At 52.9% G+C, this 18,970-nt stretch overlaps 1 long non-coding RNA gene across 1 annotated transcript; it reads right to left on the bottom strand.

The window, feature by feature from the left end:
* Positions 1-1,561: 1,561 nt before the first annotated feature.
* LOC117871585 lies at positions 1,562-15,126 on the bottom strand. Its single transcript, XR_004644292.1, has 2 exons — positions 14,860-15,126; positions 1,562-1,905 (listed from the first exon to the last, which is right to left on the bottom strand). It is a non-coding gene; the product is annotated as an uncharacterized LOC117871585 (long non-coding RNA).
* Positions 15,127-18,970: the final 3,844 nt, after the last annotated feature.

The raw sequence follows: 18,970 nt of genomic DNA, 5'->3' as shown, positions 1-18,970 counted from the left end.
GCTTGGGAGAAACCCATATCAGCAAAAGGTGCAAGATCTGAAGTCGTTCAAGCCCCAGACCAAAAAAGAAAGGGACATTAGATTCCGGGCCATCCTGATGGAGTCGGCGCTGGCCCCGACCCTGGCACACCCCTCTGAACCGGTACCCGGCACCGTGGTGTTGGTACACGGAGACCCTCCGGTACCATCGACCAGTTGACACCATTCCCCTTCCATGGGGCATGCCAAGAGGACCAGAAAGACTCCTTCTTTGCAATGGCACCGAGGGAAGTCTGGGACAGAGGCTAGGCCCATGTCGGGCAGCCCTCGATCCCCACCGGGCCCTAGGCCTCGGACTCACATTGAGCGGAGTAGCCCGGCCCCTTCAGAGCAGGCCTCTCCGGATGTCCAGATGCCATCTACGCCCTAAGCCCTCCAGGCTGCCAGGGATGTCATGTCCATGCCAGTGCCCAGAGCTCTGCCAATGTTGGCCCCACGCTCCAGGAGCAAGCCACTGCTGGTATTGCTGCAGTCACTGCTGGCCCGGTCTCGGTCGAGGGAACATTCCCAACACCACTCACCACCCAGTGATTGTTCAGGGCTCAGTCCATGTGGATCGCTCTCGACGCCAGCTAGACTGTCTGGATGGTGCCATCCGACTGGGACTCCTGGTACTGCTCATCTTCACGGAGCAAGCACAGACGGGACTGCGGCGGACGTTGCCAATGGTCCTCGTCTTGAAGGCGCTACCGCAGTCGGTCGTGGCACAACCGTCAATGCCGTTCCCACTCAGAATCCCGCTCCAAGTCTCTGCCAAGGCACCGTAGCCACGGGTGTTGATTGCCAGCATCTCGCCATCGCGGGTCCACCCATCGAGGCCGTTTGCGGAGCAGCTACTACCATCGATGCCATTCCTCCACCTCGAGATCGCGGTCCCATGGCTGACATAGATCCTGGCACTGCCAATACTCCCAGTCCAGAGGCAGCAGCGGGTCGTACGCCAGCCCAGCCTCCGCTCATAGCCACCCGTCTACAGGCCAGGCTAGCCAGCCCGAACAGCCAGCCCCGCTGGTGCCTCAGCAAGTGCAGTGGTACTAAGCGTTGTGGCCAGCCCAGTGGTACCAGTGGGCACCGTGGCCTCTGGCGCAGCCCCCGGTGGGGACTCGCTCGGTGGCCGGGGCATCAGAAGCACTGTCAGCCTCCATCCCTAGACCGCCAAGAAAGGAGTTGGTGGGACCTGTGTCCTCAGCACCGTGCCTGGAGTCCGACCAGATGGTGGATCCTCTGGTACTGGCTGACACCCAAGCACCGAACCGGCCTCCTTGCCCTGTCCGGAGGAGCTGATTGCGGCCCCGCCCCCCTCTGTCCCACAGGAGGACTACTGGGTCCACCAAGACCTCTTAGAAAGGGTGGCAGTGAGCCTCCACCTCCAGACAGAGGAGATGGAGGAGCCCTCAGAGGGGTACGAGTATTTGTATATGCACCCGGCGCCCAACTCCTTGGAGGTCGAGTCGATCAACCACAGGGAACGGCAGAGGCAGCCAGCTCCAACCCCAAAGAACAAAGACTCTCAGAGCCTGGATGCTTTCGGGAGAAAAATTTATTCATCGTCAAGCTTCCAGCTGAGAGTAGCAAACCATCAGGCTCTCCTGGAGCACTAGGAGTTTAATCTCTGGGGATCCCTCCCCAAGTTTGAGGACTCCCTCTGGGAGCACGATAAAAAGGAGTTTAAGGCTCTCATGGAGGAAGGGGCAGCAACTGCGAGGGCATCCCTGCAAGCCGCTTCAGATGCAGTGGACACAGCCGCATGGTCCATGGCCTCGGTGGTGTCCATGAGATGGGTGTCCTGGCTCCTGCTCTCTGGGCTATCCAGCGAAGCGCAATCGTCAATGCAGAATCTCCCTTTTGACAGGAAGGCGCTGTTTGCTGAGGAAACAGACACAAGGCTGCACGGCATGAAAGACTCCCTCACGACCCTCCAGACCTTGGGCCTCTATGTCCCTGCTCTGGCAAAGCCCAAGTTCAAGCTGCAGCAGGCTCCCACCCAGGCCGCCCTCCTGAAATGCGAGGTCGCCCATAAGAAGCAATGGGACTATAAGAAACGCCCACAAAGACAATACTGGCCTGCCCCCCAGCCTGGGTCCTCTAAGGGCAAGCAGGTGGGTAAAAGGAGGTTTTGACGGGACGCTCGGGGGTACCCCGCCAGTTCTCGGCAGGGATCCACCCCCCAAAAAACTCCCTTTTTCCAATCGGTTGTGTGCGTTCCTCCCGGAATGGTCGTAGCTCACCTCAGACCAATGGGCCCTCAAAACCATCTCCTGAGATTACACCCTTCAGTTTACCCCCTCCCCGCCCAACCACCCCGCGCCCCAATCCCTCTTGGGGGACACATCACAGGAGGCTCTGCTCGAGCAGGAGGTCGGGCGGCTCCTGGAACTAGGAGTGATAGAGGCGGCGCCCAAGGAGTTCCTGGGCAAGGGGTATTACTCCCGGTATTTCCTTATCCCGAAGGCCAAAGGGGGGCTCAGACCCATCATGGACCTGCGAGGTCTGAACAAGTACATGGTGAAACTCAAGATCCATATGGTCTCCCTGGCCTCCATCATCCCATCCCTGGATCCCAGGGATTGGTACGCGGCCCTCGATCTACAGGACGCATACTTCCACATCCACATATTCAAGGGGCACAGGCACTTCCTCCGTTTTGTGGTGGGACAGAATCACTACCAATTCATGGTCCTCCCATTTGGTCTGTCCACTGCCCCCAGGGTCTTTACAAAATGCATGTCGGTAGTAGCAACCTACCTCAGGTGCCGGGGGGTCCAGATATTCCCCCATCTGGACCACAATGCATAGAGTTTATTGGGGCGCTCCTGGACGCAACGTTGGCCAGGGCCTCTCTCCCCCCAGACAGGTTCGAGACCCTAAAAGGGCTCATCGACTCGATCGTAAGGTTCCCGGTGACGACAGCCAGGTCCCGCCTTCCCCCTGTTCCCGCTGATCAGCAGGGTCCTAGAGAAAATAATGATGGACAAGGCCAGGGTCCTCCTCATTGACCCAGCATGGCCCAGGCAGCACTGGTACGGGACCTTCCTGGGCCTGGCGGTGGCTCCGCCATGGCTGTTGCCGCTCTGCCCGGACCTGCTCTCTCAGGATCAGGGCCACCTCCTCCACCCCAACCTGGCAGCTCTTCACCTCATGGCGTGACTGTTCAGTGGCTAGGTGGCAAGGAGAGGACATGCTCAGAACAGGTTCAGCGTGTCCTCCTCGAAAGAAGATGGTCCTTCACTTGCTGCTCCTACATGGCGAAGTGGTCTCGGTTTTCTAGGTGGGTGGCGGACCAAGGTGTGTCCCCAACGGCCGCCCCAATCCAACTTATCCTTGATTACCTCCTCTGCCTGAGGGCCCAGGGCCTGGCGCCCTCGTCGGTCAGGGTGCATCTGGCAGCCATATCGGCTTTCCATCCCCCGGTGCAAGGACATACTGCATTCTCCCATGCTATGACCGGCCGGTTCCTTAAGGGTTTGGCCCGGCTTTACCCATATTCTAAGCCCCTGGTCCCACAATGGGACCTGAATCTGGTGCCGGCTCATCTTATGGGGCCCCCATTTGTACCGTTAGCCACGTGTTCCTGGTTTCACCTCTCGTGGAAGGTGGCCTTCCTGGTTGCTATCACATCGGCCAGGTAGGTCTCGGAGCTCAGGGCCCTGACCTCCTAGCCGCCATATATGGTCTTTCATAAGGACAAGGTCCAGCTCTCCCCACACCCCTCGTTCCTCCCGAAGGTGGTCTCAGGACATTTTTCTACCAGTCCTCTGCCCCAAGCCCCATGCATCCCATGAGGAGCGCTGTCTCCACACGCTCGATGTGAGGCGGGCTCTGGCTTTCTACCTCGAGCAGACCAAGCCTTTCAGAAAGTCCTCGCAACTGTTCGTCTCCTCGGCTGAGCGTATGAGAGGCCAGCCGATTTCCACTCAGTGGCTTTCCAACTGGATCACTTCATGCATCCGCTCCTGTTATGAGCTGACGGGTGTCCCCCTGCTGCCCATTGTTAGGGCACACTCGACTCAGGTGCAGGCCTCGTCGGCTGCCTTCATGGCCCACGTCCCTATACAAGACATTTGTAGGGCCACCATGTGGTCTTCGGTTCACATGTTGACCTCGCGCTATGCGATAGTCTCCCAAACCAAGGCTGACGCTGGGTTCGGCAGGGCGGTACTCCGTCCCAAGAACTTGTGAACTCCTACCCACCTCCAGAAGGTATAGCTTGGAATCACGTATTGTGGAATACACATGAGCAATCACTCGAAGAAGAAAAGACAGTTACCTTTTCGTAACTGGTGTTCTTCAAGATGTGTTGCTCATGTCTATTCCACATCCCGCCCTCCTTCCCCTCTGCCAGAGTTGTCTGGCAAGAAGGAACTGAGGGTGGGGGGAGCCCACAGCTCCCCTTATATCATGCCAGGCAGGTGCCACTCCAGGAGTTGTGGGGGGCACTCCCCCCCTACGGGTAGTGCTAGGGGAAAACTTCCAGCACCGGTGCACGTGGCGAGCATGCACACCTATTGTGGAATAGACATGAGCAAAACATCTCGAAGAACACCAGTTACAAAAAGGTAACTGTCTTTTATTTTCTGTTTGCTTACTTTGGGAAGGTGAAATAGAAACAGAAAGGCATAAAAAGGACAAGGAGCGAGAGTGATGCAGTTGGAAGGTTAGTGCTGTAGAAACTGCAAGCAGCAGAAAAGGAGAAAGAGCACCAATGAATCTTGGAGTTAAAAGAGGCAGAAAAGGCCAAAGAGGAAGCTACACGTGAAAGGGCTGTGGAACTGAAAGAACTGGAAATAAGAGCCCAGAAACAAGCTAAGGTGTTAGCATGTTGGAGGGCCTTGGAACTGAAGCAGGTAGAGATAGCAGCACATCAATAGGTGCTAGATCTGCAAGCCAGAGAACCCAAGGAAAAGGAAGAAGAGCAGAGACACCAGTTGGACTTGCTAGAAAAGTAGAACCAGGACCCTCCCACCCCACTGATTCCCATCGCTCCAAAATTCCACAAATGGGACCAATTCATTGACCAATTGAGTCCTGCATACAAAGCGACAGATGATATCACGGAATATTTTACTACTCTGGAGAGGCTCAGTGCAGTTCATGAAATTTCTGATAACAAGAAGATCCCCACTTCGGTTGCAAAGTTAACTGGTAAAGCTCTGAATATATTCAATGAAACGCCAATTCAAGATGCTTTAGGGTAGTGTAAATTCAAAGAACTTGTTTTGAAATAATTTTAGATTACCCCTGAAACACATAGGGTGAAATTTAGACATCTTAAGAGAAATGCTGGTATGAGAATGGAGAATAGGGAAACAGGATGAAAGATCTAAAGGGAACGTGAGTGAGAGGAAAAGGTGTTGAAAGTTTAGAACAAATGTTTGACCTTGTTGCTCAGGAGCATTTCCTAAGTGTATGTAAAGATAATGTGAAACAGGGTTTATGGGGTGAAAAGGTGAAAACTGTGGATGAGCTGGTGTCTCTAGTCAATGCCTTTGAGCAGACCCAGGCATCTATTGAAAGTAAACTACAGACAGAAGGGTTTAAACCTGGTGGGAAGGCAGGATCCCATTTTCCCCTTGGGAAAAAGGAGGATGGATGGGAGACTGGGCACTCACCTCCCCAAAACCATTTCTCTAATCCCCATCCCAATCCCCCTGGAAAAACAGAAGAGCCCATAAGGTACTAGCACTGTAATTCCACTGATCACCTGAGGAATACATGCCCTGTGCTGGGAGGAAGCAGACAGCCAGTAGCCCATGTTAATACTGCTGTCCTTAGCACAGAAGCCTCTGAGGCTACGTCTACACTACCTGCCTGAATTGGCGGGTAGAAATCGATCTCTCGGGGATCGAATTATCGCGTCTTGTCGGGACGCGACAATCGATCCCCGAATCGACGCTTGTACTCCACCAGCAGAGGTAGGAGTAAGCGCCGTTGACGGGGAAGCCGCGGAGGTCGATTTGCCGCCGTCCTCACAGCGGGGTAAGTCGGCTCCAATACGTCGAATTCAGCTACGCTATTTGCGTAGCTGAATTTGCGTATCTTAAATTGACACTCCCCTCCCCCGTAGTGAGGACATAGCCTGAGACACCTGACACTTATCATACTGGTTGTGTGGGATTGGAGCACATAAAGGTTGTCAAAATGAATGGCAGGGAATACTTAGGATGGGAGGATACAGGTGCAGAGATTTCTGTGGTTAAGCAGAGTGTAATTCAAGAAGGTGACACATTGCCAGGGCAGATGGCAGAGCTTTTATTAGTAAGAGGTGTCAGGATTCTTGTGCCTCTGGCCAAAATGCACCTAGAAACTGAGGGTTTAGAAAGTGTATTACAGATGGGAGTGGTGGACGATATCCCCATTGATAGGCTTATTGGAAATGATTTTTTCCATGTAGCTCATGCTGGTAAGGTGTTTGCCTGCAGTAAGAAGGATCATCTTGCTGGGATCCTTGAGGGAAAGGGTAAAGCCCCAGGAACAGCTGAAGGAAAGGGAGAAAGTCTCTTTGGTTCCTCTGCAGCAGAAGGAAGCAGCATGCTTCCAGGTGTGTGTGTTGGTGGGGGGATCTGAGACCGGTTCCTGCACTGCAGCTGAAGGCAGCTCTCCTCAGGGAGGGAGGGGGTGGAGTGCTATCACTGAGAGAGAACTGTTCCAGCTGTGAGCCCTTTGCAGCTGAACCAGGGACAGACCCCACTCTACACAGCACAGAGAGATGTATCCTAGAGGGATCCCAGAGAAGGAAAATGGGGTAAGAATAGAGGGAGAACATGAATGTCTCCTCACCTGGGAGAGAATTGCCCAGGACAGAGTGGCTGATTCAGCATCTGTGCACCCAGGCAGGCAGCCAGTGACTCAGGTTTTGAGAGGAAACGGTGCAGCTGACCTTCTGGAGGGGAGCAGTCACACAGCTGACCTCTTGGGGACAGAGAAAGGGATGATGGAGGGTACCCCAATCCAGGTCCATTTTCCAGGCCACTGGTCCTGATATGCTTGTGGAAAGTAACTGTGTCTCTTTAAGTCAAGATGCAGCTCCCACACCTGTAACAGCCAAGAAGTGGAGTCCAGAAAGTTGCCAGACAGAGGTTGTCTGTGAACAGGCAAAGGACCCAGTTGGCAGAGGGGAGGGGGTAAGACACAGAAAGCAGCTGAGTAAACTGCTGGGAAAAGGTGCATCTGACCAAAGAGCAGACACTCTTAGCCCAGAGAGCACAGACCACAACCCTCTAGGAAAAGGGGGCAGGGAAGGTCCCAGTGCTGGGATTGGGGATCACAGAGTAACCCCAAGAGGGGAGATGGATTTTTTGCATATGTCCAGTCCTGGGGTTGGGACATAGCTCCACAGGGGGCTAGCCAATATGCAGGATCCCCTTATATCCTCACCTAACCAGGCCTCGGAGTACCAAAGCCCCAAAGCAATGGCTGGACTGAGAACCCGCACTGAAGGGAACACTGAAGGGAACAGATACAGGCAAAGGTTCAGAAAGGAGTTAAAAGACACAGTGGGTATTGAACAAACCAGACTTTTCTAAACAGGGGGCGTGGTATGGCAAAGACACTTGTGAACGCCCAAATGTGATAAAGGGTTTGGTTCTACTGTCAAACCTCAGGATAAAACATTTGATGCTAAAGTTAAACCTGGTAACAGAACATTTGGTACTGATGGTAAAACCTAGGAAAAAGGTGCAATCTGCATGATTTCTGGGGAAAGACCTTAGCCATGCTGAGAGTGGTAAATAAGAACACACCCTGTGTTATGAAGCCCTATGGTAATGCTGCTTCTCAGCTAATACCTGTAAACAGACTTGAAGCTTATCACAGCAGAGAAACCATAATAAACCTGGTCTGCTGAATGGAAGGGGAAACTGAGGCACACTTCAATGCTTTGATGGCTAAATGCCAAGGTACCTACACTCTGGAAAACATTAATATCTGCACTGAGTTAATGCCAGCCGGAAAAGCAGAAGGGTTAACAATGCTGCCCTGATACAAAGAGATGCTATCTAGCAACCCAGGGAACCCACTGGCTAACTTTTGAGATCATCAGACTGATCCACAAAGTGTGAGAAGGTACCCAGAGCTTTGCAAGAGCATATGTGGGCAACACAACAATGTTCAGCAACACTTGGGAGTTATATGGTCAAAACCTAAAGAGGACCTTTGGCACACTGCCTCCGCAGTAGTCGGTGACCAACACTCCTGCAGTAAACTAAGCGGGGAGTGGGGGAGTGACACTATGTATGTCAAAATAGCACCCTGCAACTCCCACATTCACCTCTGTGATGTGATGATGATGTGTTTTGTACAATGAAGGCCTTATGAGGTAACATTTAAAAAGCCTTGCTCTGTTGAACCTTAATATCCTGTTGAATTGTGTGTACTCTCATTGTATGGGTAGTTATGAAGTATTGCTATATGTGTAAGCCCCTTTGTTTTCAGTTTAAATCGATTTTTACCAAAATATTCCCGGGTTTTACAAAGATATTATTCATTTTTTTTCTGATTTTCACCCTACTTTTGTATCATTCAAATATATAAAACATAACTTGTTTTATTAGGAAAATACAATACATTGCTTGAGATCTATGTATGATGATAATCCATTAGTCTGTGTGTAGATGCAAAGCCGCCTGTTGAAGTAAGGCTATTATTAATCTGGAAGATACACCCAATAAACAAACAACCCTGAAGTGCGTGCAAATCTGAACGTACTGATAAATCCCGCGCCCACCACATTCAAGCTGCTAGCAAATAATGGTTTAAAGATTTGACACACTAACACAGGAAGAAAACGAAAATCTGTATCAGAATACGTTTCAGAACAAGAAAGTAATCAAAAGTTTTAAAAAACAAAACTAGGAGAAAAGGATGAAGTTGAATGTATGCGCTGCAAATGATGTGGCCCAATTATTAAATGTAAATATTTATAGGCTAATAGTTCTAAGTCTACAACTGTCAACTGTTTATTCAAATGAAAAGTTTTATTTGGGGATTAGAGAGATATTGTTTTCTTAAACTGAGAGGTGGCATTGTGTTTTGAGTTCTGTTTTTATTTTGCAGCAAACCACATTGATGAACGGAATTCAAAGCATACTGAATACGTTTTTCCTGACTTTCCGTCCACCAAAATAATTTAAACCCTGATATTTACCCAGAAAAAATATTAATAGCTTTTTGCACTGATTTTCACCTGTTTTATTGTTGTGGTAATAAACACTGATAAATTCCCAGGAAAAATTAAAATAAAATAAAAACTGAAAAAGAAGGGTCCCATATCTGTGTTACTGAAATATGTTGTGAGGTTAGGAGATGCCCACAGCTGGCCTTTCAGTGACAAAAAGGAGCAACCATCAGTAGCCAGATAGACGGTGATAGCCCTTCACTAAGAATCCCCTCTCCCAGAGGCTCCTCGGAGAGGGCATGTACACAGTAGGGGCAGCGGCGTATTATCGCCTAGGCCAACAAGGCCTAGGCCTAGGGCAGCAAATTTGCAGGGGCGGCAAATTTGCTTGCGCCCCCTCCCCAACTCCGCCCCTTCCCCAAATCCCCTGCCCGCCTCCTCCCCCAGGCGCACCGCGCTTCCCTCCTTCCATCTCCCTCCCAGGCTTGCCGCTTGAAAGCACTGGGCAGCAGGGAGGGAGAAGCGAGTAGCGGTGCGCTCGGAGGAGGTGGAGCAGAGGTAAGCTGGGGCCCGTGTGTGCGGGGAGTAACCCGGGGAGCTGGGAACCGCTCCCCGCCCCAGTTCACCTCTGCTCCACCACCGCCATCCCCGGAGCACACCGCAACTCCCCTTCTCACCCTTCCCTCTCAGGCTTGCGCGCGAAAGCGCTGGGAGGGAGGGAGGAGAAGCGAGTAGCGGCACGCTCGGTGGATAGCGGAGGTGAGCTGGGGTCAGCGGAAACGGGGAGTAACTCTTGGGGGGGGGCAGGGAACGGCTCCCTGGCCCAGCTCACCTCACTCCACCTCCGCAATCCCCCGAGCGTGCCACAACTCCCCTTCTCCCCCCTCCCTCCCAGGCTTACCGTGGGGGAGTGGAGGTGAGCTCGCACGGGGGAGGGCAATTTTTTGAGGGCCTAGGGGTGGCAAATTTGTTAATCCGCCACTGAGTAGGGGCTGCCTGACTCCACGTCATAGCCAGGATATTTCTAGCAGCTGGAAGAAAATATAGAAGAGGGGCAGTGACATCACCACTTGGCTCTCCCCTTCCCCATAGCAACGCCTGGACTATCATCTAGAGAACAAAGACTTTGAACCAGGGAGATTGGTCCCAGGCTGAAAGGGAATCCAGCCTGTGTATTGAGAACTGTGAGCTGCCTGTAACATCTACTAGGGTGCAAGACTGTTTGATTCAAATCCAGCTTAGTTTGTAGAATTTAGACTGCAAATTTATTTTTATTTTTTATGTAACCAACACTGATCTCTCTGCCTGCTCCTTATAATCATTTACAATTGATCTTTCTGTAGTTTATAAGCCTGTTTTATATTTTACCTAAAACAGTATGGTTTGGTTGAAGTGCTTGGGGAATCTCAGCTCAGGTTAACGGGCTGGTGCATGTCCACTACCCTTTGATGAAGCGGTAAACTAATTAATGAATTGCACTGTCCAAGGGAGTCTTGAGCAGTGCAAGACGGTATAGTTCTGGAGTGCAAGGCTGGGGACTGGGTGATTGGCTGGTGCCTCTCTCTGCATGATTCATGAGTGGCTTGGAGAGCCTTCATGCAATTTCACTGGGCTCCACCTGCTGCTGGCTCAGAGATCACTACACCTGGAGGGGTTCGTGGCTTGTCACTGGCATAGCTTTGTGAGAGACATCCCAGGCTGGAGAATTAAGGTGGCACAGCAGTCCCACGGCTCCAGGTTGTACCCCGGGGATCCCATCACACCCACCTAGTACATGGAGATCGCTTGCATGCACTGGATCATGGTGTCATCCCCATCCACCATATGCTCTGCCACCGCATACAGCTCACACAGGCATGTGCCCTGACCCCCATATTATGGGAGGGCGCCCTCCTGCTTTGCCCAGTGCATTCACAAACTGGCCTGCACACACACTGACCACCTGGGAAATGCGCACAGGGCATGGAGGGAGCAGGTATCTGGCCGATTTCCCCACCTCCAGTGGAGCAGGTTGCAACAAAGATTCCCATAAGAATTGAGCGCAATGATGATTCCTGCACGGCAGCCTGCTGGAGGGAGCTGGTTGTAACAGAGATGCCCATCTCCCTGTGTTGGGGTCAGGAAGGGCCAAAGCAGTTCCAGTCCCTGGCACCCCATTGGGCGTAGCCGCTACCTAAGGTGACGCACAATGAACCTCTCCTGGGGAACAAGCACTCTGCAGACGACGACAGGGCAGCTCACTGCCTGGCATCGGTGGCAGGGACGCCGATGCACGTACACAGAGCACACATCTGCAATTCCCCCTCCACTTCCTGGCACCCCTGTGTGATGCCCAGAGGACATGGAGTGACACAGCTGTGCCGGACTTGTCTGATCAATAACCCCCTGGCCCTGGAGCACCAAGGCCACAGACAGCATGTGGCCATGGCTTCATCCAATTAATGTGCCCCTCTCTCCTCTTTCTTTGTGTCACCTTGGCACCCAAGCTTGCTGCTGCCCAGCCCGGCCAGCCCACAGAGCTAAGCTCCCTGGCCCAATGCCTACAGGATTGGGGACAGCCAGCCGGCAGCGTAGTGGTGCTGTGCCTTTAAGCCATTGCACACTTTGGACTCAGCTCTTCGGGGTGTGCTGAGCCCTTGGCTGGCTGGGTGGGTGCCCGCACGGCGGAGACTCCTGCAGGTTGCACTGTGCGAGGAGGGGTGTTGGTGCCTAGCTGCCCTGCTGCCCCCAGTGCCATGATCTGTTAGACCTCCTGGGTTGAAGCCAATAAAAGCCCTCTACCCCAACCCAGAGTGTTTCCCCTTTTCACTCTGCATAGATTGGGACTGTGCTGTCCAGCACGCACCTCCTCTAGGGAGTGGGCGAAATGCCCATTATTCACTGCCAGGCTGAGAGTGCTCATCGACTCTGGCAGGGAAAGGAGGAAGGAACTTAAGGTGACAATGAGAGAAAAAATTAAGGTGGCACAATCTGGGATTGCAGCCGCGTGCAGCAAATAACCCCAGTGGCTGGCAGAGGCCAGGATGCCGGCACCCTGGAGCCTTCTACAGTGCCAGAGCCAGCTGTATTGGAGCTGAGTGCATGATGGACAGGTGCCCCCCAGCCATGGCTGCTGCCCTGGGCAGGCCCTGTGTACAGCTGAGTTGCTCTGCTTAGGGGAACAGGCCCTAGATTTATTCGCCTGACCCTATTCTGCCAGCCCAGGAAGCCCTCCCAGCCCAATGGGTAGTACTGGAGCTCCCAGGTTTGCCTCTATCCCCTCCCCACATGTCCCTAGGGTCCCACCAACCCTGGCACCTAAGGGAATAGACCCCTACAGAGGGCACGGATGCCACTCTTTGGTGATGCTCCAGGGACTTCCAGGAAGCAGCACGGAAACCACTGGGCCAATCTCCCTGCTGATCACGCAATCGGTCGCAGCCTCCCTCACACATGCTAGTGCCACTGGCCCTCTCTGCCTGGCTGCGACTCACCCAGAAAGGCAGCCATGTAGAGCAGGTTCTCTCAGCGTGTGGGTCACTGTGTGACAGCCAGGCCCCCTACTATGGAAATGACCTGCCTCATCATGCCGTGAGTCTGGGCCCACCGCAGCCTCTGTGCCTCCTGCTAGGCTGCTACGTGGCCAGGAGGAACATCGCTGTAGCAGCCAAGCCAGAACCCAGCTCTTCCTGCTCCCAGAGCTAAAGGTGACTCCCCACTAGTTGTTGGTACTATAATGCATATGGCAAACACCCAAGAGTTTGGGTTCTCTCCAGTAGAGGGCAGCAGTGTTTTCTAGACACACACTTTAATTATAACATGCGCCTTTGCTGTTGGCAACCCTAGGTCAGTACTTTTACTAAGCCCCTGCAACTCTTCACAAAGGCTGCAGCTGCCAGGCTGGTCAGTGGAGCCCAAGCATCTCCCTCCCTGCGCGTCTACTCCGGAGGCCCCCCCCCCAGTGCAATCTGTGCAACATGCTGAGCACAAGACACCCCGTGGGCAGTGGCTTGCTGGCGCCAGCCAGCTGTGTGCTGCATTGCGCCTGCCCTCATCCCAGGAGGCACCCCTGCAATGGAGGTGTGTTAAGAGCCAGGGTACCAGTACATAGCGCTCATGAACCCACAGCTGGCCCAATAATAACTATTGTCCCGTGCAAATGGTGTCTTCCTTGCAGCTCCGCACGGACCTCGAAGCCTTATCTAGCTCCATATGCACCCCTCCGTGGTCCCGTAGACCTCTCTGTCCCTCCATCCCCAGGCACACTCAACGGCTAGCTAGCCATCCTCATACACCTCTTCTGTCTAATCTACACCCTTCTCACTCTCTAATCTATCTCCCTGCACACACACCCTATCTAATCTATCTAGCCATCTACCCCTGTCCACACCCTCCTCGCTATTCACATACACACCCAGCTACCCAATCCCTCACATGACCCTTTGTGTATCTGTCTATCTCTGCACACATCTATCTGTCCATCAGTTCGCTACTGCAGTCCCAGCATTACGAGGGGCAGCAGACAAATTTTCCTTTTCCAGACCATCCTCGCTGATTGCCTGAGCCAGAGCAGCAGGATGGGCACAAGGAACTGCAGCTGTCGGTGGGATCTGGGGCCCCACTGGACCTAGGGTGACCAGACAGCAAATGTGACAAATTAGGCTGGGGATGGGGGGGTAATAGGAGCCTACATAAGAAAAAGACCCAAAAATCAGGACTGTCCCTATAAAATCAGGACATCTGGTCACCCTAACAGGACCCGGGCTGTCCATGTGGCTTGCTTTCTCCTCCTGGCATCTGGGTGACTCAGGGACCCTGGTTTGGTTTGCACAGCAAGATTTCAGGCTTTTCTGCATGGCCCCCTGTTTGCTATGAACCTGAAACACTTAGAGGCTGCAGCGGCCCTCATCTCAAAGGGAATCAAAAGGAAATTCTTTACAGCTAGACCTTGGGGGCCTCTCTAACTCCCAGCCAATCCTGCTCAGTGTCACTGCATGGGACCTCCCAGAGGCCAGGCCTGAGCAGACACAGAAGGGACCTCTGACTGCAGTGCAGGAGTCACTGAGCATCAGCAAAGCCAATCCTCACACGGGCTGGGCAGGGACTGGCAGAGTTTGTCAACTGGTTACATTTCTGTCTCAGTACTTCTCCGCCAGCATCACCCTGGTGTCCGAGCCTCTCGCAATCCCAAGTGGCCCTAATCTTTTTCGTTGTACAGATGGGAAACTGAGGCACAGAAAGACCAAGTAACTGCCTTCAAGGCGTGCAGGAATTGAACCCAGGGCTCTGCAAGCCCATGCCAGTGGCCTGTCTCCAAGCCCAGCTTCCTTGCCCCTAGCCCTGCAAATCTTGGTCTGACACATCAAGTTGCATGTGAGTTTCAGCCCATTGCTGCATGGGCCGTTCCTTTTCTCCTGGCCACAGAGATGTGACACCACCCCGGCGTGACCTGTGGAGTCTCCCCTTTCCTACTGCAAAGGAGGGGGAAACCACTCAGATGCAGCGTGAGATATTTACAGCACAGGGAAGCTGGAGGGGGCGAGGGCTGGGAGTCAGGCTGCCTGGATTCTAGTCCCACCTCTGAGAGAAATGTGGTCTAGTAGCTAGAGCCCGGGGCACTAGGAGTTGGGACTTCTGGTGTTCTTCCAGTGACCCCTGTGTGACCTTACACAAGTCCTGCCCCCGCCCCTCTTTGCTTCTATGAAATGGAGACCCTGATTCTCACCCACCTGTTAGGGGCATTCATGAATGCTTGTCAAATGCTTTGAAAGCCTCAAGTGTTTGTCCAGACTCGGTCACACTAGGGGTATCACCTTGTCCAGCTCCAGGTCTTCGATTCACGTCCCAGATTCTCCAACAGAGGCTGCCTGCTGGCCCGGGACAGTTAGGGATTGGACCACATTGCCTGTAGATGTGCGTGTATGTGTCAGAGGGTAGGGGTCCTGCACATGAATCCTGCGGGTAGCACTGAACAGGCTCATGGAAAACATTGCCTGTTATCTTCCCAGGATCAGGAAAAGGAAGAGGAACTTCTGGCCGCCCTCGGAGCTGCCGATGTAAGGGATACTTCCTGCCTGCTGGAGCTGGGAGGAGCGGGCCTTGGTATGACCTCCTGCAGTGCTAGAGGGGCTGGCGACGTTTGCAGCAAACTCTTCTGGGGTTGCCGCGTTTGTGGGAGGCTGCAGCTGGGAAAACTAGCATCTCTCTACGCAGCGTTGCCCAGTGGATAGAGCACAGGACTCGCTCCTGGTGGCTAGCACTCAGGACACCTGTGTTCTCTTCCCGGTTCTGTGGCTGGCCTGCTGGGTAACCATCCCCTCTCCGTGCCTCAGTTTCTCCATCTATAAAATGGGGATAGTGACACTGCTCTTCTTTGTAGCGCACTTTAAGAATTAGGTGTTTACTTGTTATTGTCTGGCTGCCCCTTTTCTCACCTCCAGGCCTCCTGTCCTTTTTCAGCCAGGCAGTTGTTCTGAGGGATCCGTGCCTTCTGCGGGCTCCAGGAGAGAGTGAGATTTATAGGGACCCAACCCTGACCCCCACAGCTGGAGGTGCTGGGTGGGGCTCTGGGGAAGTCCCTCCTCTGGGTGCAGAAAGGTTGGATGGATGGCATCTGACTGCCGGCTGAGCCAGGTGCTCAGCTGATCATCTTGACCGGCCTGCACCTTAAGCTGTGATTCTGACGGGTGTTGCAGGAGAGGTGAGCTGGGCCCGGGAGACCTCCAGGGAAAACAGAATGCTGCCAGGGGTGCAGGTGGCATTTTCCTCTCAGAGTCGTTGTTGAGCCCAATGCCTCAGAGGTTGGGGGGGGGGCACTATGCTGCAGGGAGCAGAATGTGGGGCTTAGTGGGGGGGCTCCCCTTCAAAAGTGGTGCTGACCCCAATGCCCCAGCCCATTGCTAGGGGGCGCTGTGCCTTTGGAGGTGTGATCTTTCAGAATAAAAGCTGGTCTGAGGCCCTAAATGTGAGGTCATCAAAGACCCCGTGGGAAGTAGCCCTTGCACCTGTAATGCTTAGACCTGGTCTATATTAAAAAGTGAGGTCGACCCAGCGACATTGCTCAGGGGTGTGAAAAATACACACACACACCTCCGCCCCGAGTGCCGTACTTAAGCTGACCTAAGCCTGGTGAAGACAACGCTAGGTTGAAGGAAGAATTCTTTCATTGATTTAGCTACCGCCTACAGCATGGGAGAACCCCTCCCCCCTCGGTGTACCTGGTGTCTACATTGAAGCACCACACCACTGAAGCATTTCAAGTGTTGCCAAGCCCTTCATGGACTCTCCGGAGGCAAGCAGGCAGGGAGAAGCCCCAGCCCTTCATTAGCTGTATCAGCCCTCAGCTTGGTCTGAATTCACCCAGCATCTGCAAACAGTCTACTCTACTCACACTGGGCACATTCAGATGTTTAACCCAGATGTGAGCAAAGTCTTGCTCATACTAGTAACTACACACCCAGCCTTACACTCCCAGCTCATAGACTGGACACAGTATCTGCTAGATAAGGGGCTTTGTGTAGTGTTCCACACAGCACGCAATTAACCTGTGGAACTCATTGCCAGGGGATGTTGTGAAGGCCAAAGAACAGCTAGGTAAGTTCATGGATGATAGGTCCATCAATAGCTATTAGCCAACATGGTCAGGGATGCAACCCCATGCTCTGGGTGTCACTAAATCTCTGACTCCTAAAAGCTGGGAGGAGAAGACAGGGGTGGCTCTCTCCAACTTCCCTGTTTAGGACAGTCCCTCTGAAGCACCTGACATTGGCCACTGTCGGAGACAGGATACTGGGCTAGGTGGACCATTGGTCTGACCCAGTATGTCAGTTCTTGTGTTTCAGTTTATCCCAGCAACAAAAGGGTTATTTCTTCCCATGTGGGAGGCTGGAGTCACCTGAGTGGCTTATGTGCTTGGCTAGAAGTGAAGTGCATGGTTGCCACTCGTGGTCTAATCTTCACCCAGCTTTAGTGAATCGGCCACGCTCTGCTGGGTACAGAGCCATGGGGAAGTGCCTTGCAGAGCTGTCTGGCGCCAGCTAAGGGGGCCATTTAGGTGTCTCTCTGACTCCCCCATCATTCCTGGGAGACCTTCTTTTCAGGAGGGGTTGCAGGACACAACAGGGTTCTCCGGCACTCCCGCACCAGACCAGCTGCTGAGCTCAAGTGCCCCAGGATGGGAGAGACTCTGAGTCCTGCCCAGGAGACAGATGCCAGCTCTGGAGGGTGCCAAGGCCTGCTAGTTGCAGAGATGTTGGCAAAGGGGTGGGGAGAGTGTGACATTCCCCTCTGGTGTTGTCTGAACCAGTGATCTGCTAGGTCACCCCAATCCTTGACTCTGGGAGCCAGCCTTACCCTATGCTGCTCTGCTGCCCAGCCTCACACACTCCTGGCCTCTTCAGCCCCTAGCATGTAAGCTGCTCCTTGGATTGTGCAGCCGAATGACACTAGCCAGTATCTCTGGACCAGACACAACACTCAGAGCCTCCATCTTTCAGTGCCCAGTTATGCCCACTGGACACTGCAAGCTTATATGAGTTCGTCAATTTAACAAAGAAATTGATCTGTACCAGGCCTGTTATTCCAAAGGGAGCCTCTGACACGCTTCAAACCAAACGCACTGCTTCCGGTAGAACAAACAAACAGATTTATTAACTACAAAGATAAATTTTAAGTGATTATAAGTCAAAGCATAACAAGTCAGATTTGGTCAAATGAAATAAAAGCAAAACTCATTCTAAGCTGATCTTAACACTTTCAGTGCCCTTACAAACTTAGATGCTTCTCACCACAGCCTGGCTGGTTACCCTTCAGCCAGGCTCTCCTCTTTGATCAGCGCTTCAGTTGCTTAGTGCAGTGGTGTCTGTAGATGCAGGTGGAAGAGAGAGGAAGAGCATGGCAAACATCTCTCCCTTTTATCATGTCCTTTCTTCCCTCTTGGCTTTGCTCCCCCCCCCCCTTCAGAATCAGGTGAACAGTTCCAAACTGACCAAAGGAAAGGGAAAGGGGGTGACTCACTGGAGAGTCCAACAGATCCTTTTGTTGCTGCCTAAGCCAGGGTCCTTTGTTCCTGTGGGCTGGGTTTGTCCCATACATGCCCTGATGAGGTGTGAACTGTCTCTCTGCTCTTGGAGAGTTTTTGCCTGGGCTTATTTTAAGCCATGAGGACACATGTTCAGCCTCATAAATATATACATGAGACTATAACCTATAACATTACTATAACATTGCTGTAACAACAATTACTATAATATCTCTATAACAACAATGCTCAGTGCATCATGAACCTTCCAAAGACACCCGACATGACAAACTTTGCATTGGATACCACACAATCATTTTATAAAGATGAACATGGGGGTGTAGGGTGTTCCCCCGAGGTACAGAGCATCACAGAGAGCCAGGGTGTGCTGCAAGGAAGAATTTTACAGGAAAGAATGTGAGTAGAGTGCAGGGAGGGGATGAGCCATGTGTCAGGACTCCTGGGTTCCGTCTTGGGCTATGGGAGGAGAGTGGGGTCTAGTCTAGTGGTTATAGCAGGGACTGGGAGTCAGGACTCCTCTGGCACTCACTATCTCTGTGTGGCCTTGGGCAAGCCCCTTGCCCGCTGTATGCCTCAGTTTCCCCCATGCACCAGGGGACCAATCACCCTCACCTACTGCCTGCGGTGGTTGTTAAGTCAGGGCTGATACGTCCATTGAGATCCTTGTGTGCTACACACAGTGCAGAACCCCCAGGGAGCTGAGGGAAGGGAAGGCTCACACCAGGAATTCCTCCCTGCGTGAGGCACAGGCCAAGGCATACGGGTGCTGCCAGGGAGGGACACCCGGCAAGGCTGCCAGC

This window comes from Trachemys scripta, chromosome 2 (assembly GCF_013100865.1).
Source record: "Trachemys scripta elegans isolate TJP31775 chromosome 2, CAS_Tse_1.0, whole genome shotgun sequence".
In the NCBI taxonomy this organism is placed as follows: domain Eukaryota; kingdom Metazoa; phylum Chordata; order Testudines; family Emydidae; genus Trachemys; species Trachemys scripta.
Note: the sequence above shows the minus strand (reverse complement) of the source record. Positions and strands in the feature narration are given on the sequence as shown.